The sequence below is a fragment of the Carlito syrichta genome, unplaced genomic scaffold (genome assembly GCF_000164805.1).
Source record: "Carlito syrichta isolate Samal-C Ts95f unplaced genomic scaffold, Tarsius_syrichta-2.0.1 Scaffold316252, whole genome shotgun sequence".
NCBI classification, from domain to species: domain Eukaryota; kingdom Metazoa; phylum Chordata; class Mammalia; order Primates; family Tarsiidae; genus Carlito; species Carlito syrichta.
In genome coordinates, this window is record NW_007260348.1 from 1,325,610 (window position 1) to 1,335,134 (window position 9,525).

General features: G+C 40.4%; 1 pseudogene across 1 annotated transcript; it reads right to left on the bottom strand.

Annotated features, from left to right (window-relative positions):
• Positions 1–799: 799 nt before the first annotated feature.
• Positions 800–1,894, bottom strand: LOC103276589 (annotated as a pseudogene). Its single transcript, XR_002481317.1, has one exon. The product of XR_002481317.1 is annotated as a mitochondrial carrier homolog 2 pseudogene (transcript).
• Positions 1,895–9,525: the final 7,631 nt, after the last annotated feature.

Consider the following 9,525-nt stretch of genomic DNA (forward strand, 5'->3'; position numbering starts at 1 on the left):
CCCGTGGACTAAGCCCACATTACCAGATAGGGCGGACCGATATACTTCCAAGGCTCATCAGAAATGAGAAAGGAACTACTTACCTTGTGCAACAGTAACAAAAAGGAGACACAGCAAAAAGTCGAAGAACAAAAGGTGATGTACAATGAGAACCCCAGAGTGATGCCACTTAGTGAATGGCAACCAAGCAACTCTTGGCAACGGGCACTCCTGCAGCGGCACTTGCTCTTCATATTTTATGTGAAAACTGTAACTTCTTTTGGGGAAAAAGCTCTACTTCTCCACTTCTTTCGCAACTCTTGCTTGTTCTCTGTCATTGTCCCTTTTCTTGGCTGGTGGTGACACTTTATTTTTTGCAATAATAGCCTGAAGGTGTGGATGCCTCACAGAGAGATTTTCTAGGGTCATTTAGCAACCACTGTCCTTTTCGAGGTTAATCAAGTGAGCTTAGAAACATGTACTAGGGACAGATACTGGTGGATGCAGCTGGGTTTTTCGACTCTACCCAAGAAAAGGTAATTCATCACCTCGCACATAGTTGGCCTTATTAATTTTCTAAAGTTTTACAGAATTATTTCTCTTTCTCTGTATTTTAGAGCTTTAAGTAGAGACTCAAATCACATGACGACCTGGCTGTTCCTTTAGGAAAATGTAACTTTTTTTCCTTTCTGTTTCCGTAAAATAAGAATCGGGGGCAAAAATGTCCCACTTCAGAGTAACTAAAGGGAGCATATCAGTGGTAAATTATGTTGTGCTGGGAAAAAGAACAAAAAGGGCAGACAGCAAACACCTCCATTTCCCCAAGATCAAATGATTATTAAAAAAGCGCGCTGTATTGTATAGAAATCAATATTCTCTCCCATAATTCTGTGCATCTGGGACTATAGAAATGTCACTGTCCCTGCCCCACATCTTCAAATTAACATTCTCAAGTCACAACAGTAAGTCTTCCCAAAGGGGACTTTCTGGAAAAATGAGCTATTTCCTCGGCTCATATTGCCGTCTTTTTGTAGCATGCACCAGCAATCTATCCAAGAAGAATATCCTGGAGAGTAAGGAGGTCACCCACTGTCAAGCCCACAGTTGTTGGCAGCCATAAGATTAGAGACAAGCACAAAGGGATAGGTCAACATACTGGCAAAAAAATCCTGTGACAGCTTGGGAATAACTCTTCATTTCATTCATGGTGGAAACCCCACTGTCATAGGTATTGATGAGGTAGGCCAGTGAGTTACAGAGCCACAAAGAAATGATGTCACCTAGGAGGCGAGGAACAAGACCCGCAAAAAATCCTAGGATGCCCTCTTCCCGGTAGATAGTTACTGTGGAGCCACAGAGTCCACAGTACCTGGATTCTCTGCCAATGAATTGTACCATAGATCTCAGAGTAATCACATGGAAGGGATGTGTGATCAGGGTAGCAGCAGAACGAGCAATCATCTCTCGAGTTGTCTCCTTGATAACTCGGTCAGATGAATACGAGCCTTCTTTCTGTACATTTCCAGGTCCTAACTCCTCACCCTTCTCACATTCCTGGTAATGCTGTAAAACTTTCCGATGGACCACAGTTCCAAGGACTCCTGAACACAGTCTTGGAGTTAAGTCTGTGGACAACCCGCGTCTTCCATCAATGCTGGCATAACAAAAAAAACCAGGAAGCTGACATACTTGCCGCCTGAAAATATTTCATCCTATTGTTGGAGGAAGAGGCTCATATCCCACCTGGATGAGCACTTTCACATACATGAGCAGCTGGGACAGGATGGTGAGACCGGAGCTCAGGAGCACCTGACTGGCCACGTCCGCTATGATGGCACCCGCGGACGGACAGACAGACCCAGCCTCCGAGCGACCGAGGGAGTCCGTCAGGGAGTCACGTGCCAGGCTCGCTGGCTCCACTGGCCACCTCTCTAAGTTTTTTTAATGGAGAAATTTTTATAGGAAATTCCTGATGTTTACAACAAGGTTTTAAGAATTCACTTGACCTATCTTCATTTTAAATATAAAACTTTTTCAAAGTGAAATCCAGTGTCACAGATTTTATATGGTTTTGAGCAGGAAAGCAAGCCATCCATATCTTAGTGATATCTGCTATGGACTGGAGGCTGTGAGTGGTAGAGTGGAGGAAGCACAGGCACTGTTGAATATCAGGAATATTTTTTGGAAGCACCATATCTGATTTACCATGGCGTCATGGCATTTATCATGGTATTTATTTGGCTCAGGGCAAACAAAATACTTTTATGGTAATTTTAAAGACCTCTCCAGAGTAGTAATTGTATCTACAGATACCTTCTATATATGTTTATTTTTATGGCTTTTTTATTGTTGTTACTTTTGTCTTCTTTTGTCTTTAGATAGCTTAAATTGTAAGTTTCTCTATGAACTGAACTGCTGTCCCACTGTGTTCCTGGACTCCTATGTATTGCGTTGATTAATTAAAAATGATAGTATTGTTTCTGCCATAGGTTCATTAACAATGCTTATGTTTAGAGGATTCTTCTTTAGATTTAGCTAACATTTCTCTGTTGTTGAATTTCTCTTTTCATAAGAGTAGGAAAATGTCTAATTGCATTTTTCTCTTTAAGCATTAGTCTTTTTTTTTTTTCCCTGAAACGAAAATTTGACTTTAAGTATTCACATCTTATCTATTTCTAAATGTCAGAGTTCTCGGTCAGACTTGAAAACACTTTTAAACCAGTCCTTGGCAACCTCCAAATTATTATGAGTGACTTTGATATCCTTCTGGAGCATTAGTCTTTAATAGTAAGATTACCCCTCAGACTTTTAAAGAATATTTGCCCTAAGTTTTTTCCCTCCCTTTAGAAACCTCATTATCAGCTCCTTAAATTGTCTTCCTTTTTCTTTTCAGTTAGGGCTTGGAACTCTAATAAGGATCTAATTGATATCTGTTGGTTTACATAGAAACTGTATGAAAATGACTTACTAGCTCCCTTTTTTTTTTGTTTTTTTTGAGTTGGAGTCTCACTCTGTCGCCCAGACTGGAGTGCAGTGGCCGCTCCCGGCCACCGCAGCCTCGCCCTGCTGGGCTCCGGCGATCCTTCCGCCTCAGCCTTCCAAGTAGCCGGAATTACAGGCACGCGCTACCACACCCGGCTGATTTTTTGATTTACTGTAGAGATGAGGTCTCGTCAAATTGGCCAGGCGGGTCTCCAACCCGCGGGCTCAGGCAATCCACTCACCTCAGTCTCCCAAAGGCGCAGGATTACAGGCTGAGCCACCGAGCCCGGCTCTAGCTCCCATTTTTAACATTTTTAATCCTGTTTTGTGAGCAGTGTCGCTAAGCAGTAGTTTAATATCAGCAAGTGACCTACAGCAACCTTTAGTATATTTATGCATTTCCTAATCTGTCTTCTTGATTTGCTTTAATTCAGTTCTTTTTTTTTGAGTCAGTCTCACTCTGTCACCCAGGCTGTAGTGCAGTGGCATGCTCACAGCCACTACAGCCTTGACCTGTTGGACTCAGGCGATCCTTCCGCTTCAGCCTTCCAAGTAGCTGGAACCACAGGTTTGTGCCACCACTTCCAGCTAATTTTTAAATGTATCGTAGAGATGAGGTCTCTCCAAGTTGCCCAGGCTGGTCTCAACCCTTGGACTCAGACAATCCTCTTGCCTCAACCTTCCAAAGTGCTGGGTTTACAGGTGTGAGCTACCACGCCCAGAAAATTCGGTTCTTTTTGGACAGCTTTCCAACATTTTATAATTTATGCTTGATTTTTTATTCTGACGTTCAAAGAACCTTTTTCTAAATCACATCTAAATAGCTAGTTTTCTTTATTGCACCTTCTGTTATTGTGTCTCTGTTTATTTGTATCTTGTATTCTAATCAGACATGCCATTGATTATTAATCTTCAGAAAATATCTCTTTGATCATGTTTTCTCTTAATTAAGATTCCTTCTTACCTATTAAAGACCACACTCTGCATTCTAACAGTCATAATTTTAAAAAATTAATAGATAGTTGAGCATCATTATTGTTCAGAACATACATCTAAGTGATGAGAGTACAAAGAGAGAGAGAGTCTCAGGATCAGGGAACTTGTTGTTTATTTTATCTTGATAGACTGTTTATCAGTACCAGAGACATTATTGTAAATGTTGAATCAACAGAGTGGCACAGACATTAGTTCCTTAGGAATTCTAAGGAATGGATAGCATAAAAGTTGTCTGGGATGGAATGGTTTTTGAGTCAGAATGACTTTTACTGTGCTTTGAAAAGAAGCGTTGAATGTTAGTGAAGGAGCCTACTGTTCCCTGGCCTGGTGTTTCCAGACTGGAGGTCTGAAATGGGAAGAGAAAGAGGAATAACTTATCTGGTTGGTGAGTTTGGGAAAAGGAACTGAGACCCTGAGCTGAGTGCACTGTTCAGAGTCGGCTACCCATGGCTTCTTTTGCCTTGTATAAACAGATCTGCCCTGTTTGGGTGGCGTGAAGTTGTCTAGCTGTGTCAGTGACTGGTTGGGGCAGTCTGCTTAATTCTTATGACAGATCTCTAGCCATTGTGTCTAGTCAGCTTTTATCAGTAATAAGGGTGATGTCTGATTTCCATTTCTCTCAGCTGGATGTGAGCATGGAGGAAAGACAAGGTTAGTGGAAGTCATAAGGCACTAGACACTGAGTAGATGAGTACTGTTAGTTCCTGTAGTCGAACAATAAGAAGTCAAATTGGAACAGGAGATTGGAGTCAGATTGTGCAGAGCCAGATTGTGGACTTTATATTGTAGGCTAAAGGACCCATTGAAGGTTTATAAAACACTTTAGAGTACTGAGTACTATAAATCTGATAATGCTATAGAATGGACTCTTGTTTTTACTTTTTTAAAATTTAAGCTCTACTTTAGAACTTCTTCAGTTGGAATTTGTGGAACTTCTGGCTTTGGATGTTCAGAAGAGAAATGTACATTAAAGACCTTGAAATGAAATGCAAGATATTTTAAAGTGATCATTTTTCAAAGAGAGATTGAGTCATAGCTAAACACCTTTGTATTCTCTTTGCTTATAGGACATATAGGGAGAAAATTTACCATTAAGTATATTTACTCTGGGTTTTTCTGTAATGCTTTAATTACAGAAGTTCTTTCTATACATCATTCACTAAGACTTCTTTTAAAAACAATAAGCTAATGTTGAATTTTATCAAATATTTTTCTGCACATATTCTGATAATCATATGGGTGCTTCTCCTTTCATCTACCAATGTGATCAGTTATATTAATTGAATTCTAAAATTAAAGCAGCTTGGCATCCTTGGTTATTGATGGATTATGCCCCTTTTTTTGAGTTGGAGTCTCACTCCGTCGCCCAGGCTGGAGTGCAGTGGCATGCTCACAGCCACCGCAGCCTTGACTTGCTGGCCTCAGGCAATCCTTCCACCTCAGTCCTCCAAGTAACTGGAACTACAGGCATGTGCCAACATGTTCTGCTTATGTTTTGATTTGCTGTAGAGATGAGGTCTCACCAAATTTTCCAGGCTGGTCTTGAGCCTCTGAGCTCAGGCAATCCTCTCCTTGGCCTCCCAAAGTGCTGGGATTACAGGCTTGAGCTACTGTGTCTGGCTGGATTATGTTTTTGATGTATTATTGAATTAACCTTGGTAACATCTTGTTTAATATTTTTGCATTCAGTATCGGGAGGTTGACCTGCAGTTTTCTTGTAAATGTTTTCTGTATTTCCTCAAGTGCTCAGAAAAAAATCCATGCACTGGGAAATAAAAAATAGATTTAGAAAAGTAACGCCCCCAGAAAGTTAATAAAAAAGGAAATAGCCATACATCTGTATGATTAAAAAATAAATAAAAGGAATAGGAGCTATAAAATGAAAGTCTTTCCCTAACTTCAGAAACTCAGTTCCCTTAAGGCAATCTCTGTTATCAGAGATAGTCAATGTGTATGAATACATAATTATATATACATATATAAATACATTAGTACATACACGATATATGTATGTATTCATGAAATTCTGGGGTTTTGGGGTCCCAAAAAATTGTGTGTTTATTCTTACATGTTTAGACTTCAGTTACTGTCAAAGTATTCTCTGTTTGATGCAGTACGACTATTGAGATACTTTTTCTACTGCTCAGAACAGTTTTTGAACTCATCAATTTTGGTGCCTTTTTGTGCTTCTGGTTTTTTGTTTGTTTGTTTGTTTCACCTCTTGCACATCGGCAAAACATTTTCCTTTGAGGACTTTTTCATCCAGAGAAACAGAAAAAGTTGTCTGGGTGGGATCAGTGAATAGGGAGGTTGGGGCCTAGGGGTCATGCCAATTTTGGTCAAAAACTGTGGACACAGCGTGATGTGGGCAGGTGCGTTTTGATGGTAGAAGAACCAGTCACCTGTTTGCCACAACTTGGGACATTTCACGAGAACACAGCCTCTCACAACAACATTAGCTAGTACACTGATGTGAGTGTTCCTAGAACACTTACCTATTGGAGGAAGTCTGTGCTAAGGATCCCACCGTCCAAAATATAATTCTGGTTTGTTTTGGGTCCCCCCTCATATAATTTCTTGGAGGTAGTTCCAGTATAACACACAAGATAAGATCCTTGTCATTCTTTCCTTAATATCATCTTTATATACTTTATCATATTTCAATATATTGACCCGGTGCCTAAACATGAGTTGTTTCTCATGTTTACTGAGATGAACATCACGGTACCTTCCTCTTTGGCATGCGGGCTTTCTGTGGAATAAATTTTTACAAGTTGAGTTGCTGGATAAAAGGACACGTGCATTTCAAATTTGGATGGAAATAGCCAGATTATGTCTTTAAAAGATTATACCTCTTTACACCCCAGCAGCATGTGAATGTGCTGTGACAGACATCTAGCAGAGACTCATTTTCCACAGCTCAGGTTGTTCAGTCTCGGTCATGCTGGCTGCACCACACTTCATCCCACATGCAGGTGCATTTGTTATTAACTTGGAGATCTCATGAGGCAGTGGGTCCTTGCTAGAGAGCCTCATGAGAACCTTGGAAACTGCTGTGTTCTAGATGAGAGGGATGAGAGAATGTTGGCAAAATGCCCAGAGATCACCATTGAAATTGTTCTTCCTAACTTTTCCATGTCTTTTTTAAACTCCTCCCTTTTCAAGCCATAATGGAATAACAGATTTTCAGCAAATGCTGGCCTCTTTATAGTAGCATTCCAATGCTAAGGATGACTGGAGGGGACAGAGATTGATGGGATAACATGGAATTAGCTGTTGGACATTTAGATTCTGCCTAGACTGTTCTTCCCTTTGTTTCTTGAATTGTATTCATTTTTCACATTGTGTACAATCACTCTTCTTTCCTGTGTGATTGTTCTTAAGCCTAGGTGTGTTGAAGTAACATATGCTCCCCAAATTGGCAGTCGTCACTTATGCAGTTTGAAGAAGGTGAGATCTCATCTTGGGAGAAGGGAATGGCGGGGGGCATGTAACACTTGATTACCCCATGTCATTTTTGTAAACAAAGTCCTCAACTGTAGCACAGGTTGCCACCAGAAACAGTGATAAAGCAGGAGCTGTGGCTTTAGCCCAATGGGTCAGAGTAGATTGGGGGTGAGTGGGTAGGGAAAAGCCAAACCCTCAGTCCTTTGGTTTTGTCTGTTAATTATTTCTTCCATTATTAACAATCATTTTTTACACTGGAGAAGGATATATGTAAAGCACTGAAACTGTGACAAAAAGCCTCATGTTTGTGTATAATATTAACTGAAACTGAGAAAATATTATAGTGACAAACAAAACAAAATAAATGATACACTAAAAAAGACTTGGTTGGTAATGTGGCATAAAGCTTAGCCGGGTCGGTGGCTCAGCCTGTAATCCCACACCTTTGGGAGGCTGAGGTGAGTGGATTGCCTGAGCCCGCGGGTTCGAGACCCGCCTGGGCAACTTGGCGAGACCTTATCCCTACAATAAATAAAAAATTAGCTGGGCGTGGTAGCACGCACCTGTAGTTCCAGCTACTTGGAAGGCTGAGGCGGAAGGATCACTGGAGCCCAGGGTGACTGAGTGAGACTCTAACTCAAAAAAAAAAAAAAATTTTTTTCTTAAGTAATTAGGTCTCCCTTGCTTAGCAGCCTTCAATATACCTCCCTCCTTAAATTGAACATCAAATAATAAAGTCTAAATTCTTGTGCCTGGCATTTGAAACTCTTTAGTGAGAATCTGCTTCTTGAGTGTACTCATCTGCTTCCTTACTTTTTGAAGTGCGATCCATGGACCAATAGCATCAGCTGCACCTGAGATCTTGTTAGAAATGCAGACTCTCTGACCTCATCCCAGATCTGTTGAATCAGTGTCAGAGTTTTAGCAAGATCCCCACAGTTTTGTTTACCCACTCCAGTTTGAGAAACTGGCTATTCTTCACTTTTCTCAGCCTCCTTTCACGTGCTGCAGTCAGCTGAACTGGCCTAGCTGCCATTTTCTGAACATGTTTTACACTCCCCCAGTGGTCTGCCTTTCCTAAGACAGTATTGTTTCCTCAGAAATGCCCTTTTCTGAGGATATCGTTTCTTCAGAAATGTCCTTTTCTCTCAGCTTCCTTGTTTTTCATCCCATTCATTCAGTTGATTAGGTGTCTACAATATGCTAAGAACTGTGGTTTGACTTGAGAATCAAACGTGATTGAAAATATAGTTTCTGTCCACTGCTGGTACAGGCTTTCTGGAAGACGGCTTGGCAACATGAGTCAAGAGGTTTCAATGTGCATTTTCCATTTTCTTTGATCACAACATTCTTTTTTTTTTTTATTTGGAGTCTCGCTCTGTCACTTAGGCTGGAGAGCAGTGGCACACTCACATTCACCACAGCCTTGACCTGCTGGGCTCAGGCGAGCCTTCTACCTCAGCCTTCCAAGTAGCTTGAACTATAGGCACCAGCGTTCTATTTTTAGGAAATTTTTCTAGACTAATCAGAAAAGAATATGAAGAAATAGGTAGAAGGTTGATTATTTATGATAGTGCAGAATTGATAAATTATGTTACATAGTAACTATTCTATAGTCAATAAAATAAAATATATTTATCTTACTGAAACGCAAATATATCAACAATAAAAATTGTGTTGTTAAAAAGTACACAGTCAATGCTAGGGTGGCTGTAAGCGTGCCACTGCATTCCAGTGTGGGTGACAGAGTGAGACTGATTAAAAAAAAAAGTACACAAAGCCGTGTGTGGTGGTGTGCACCTACAGTTTCCAGCTACTTGGGAGGCTGAGGTGGGACTTCAAGTCCAGCCTGGGCAATGTAAGAAGACCCCTGTCTCTAAAAAATAAAAAATAAAAAGAATAGTAATACACATATCGTTCCTGTACTCCAAAGGCTGAAGGCTTATAGTTGAATAAGTAAGAGAGATATGTAAACCAAATAAGATATTAATAGAAACACAAATGTACTATTAATACCAGTGGTAATGATAACAACTGTACCTAACATCTGTTGGACACATAAAATGTCCTCAGTGCTGTTCTAAGTACTTTACATATGTTATCTTCTTTGTTCTTACAAAA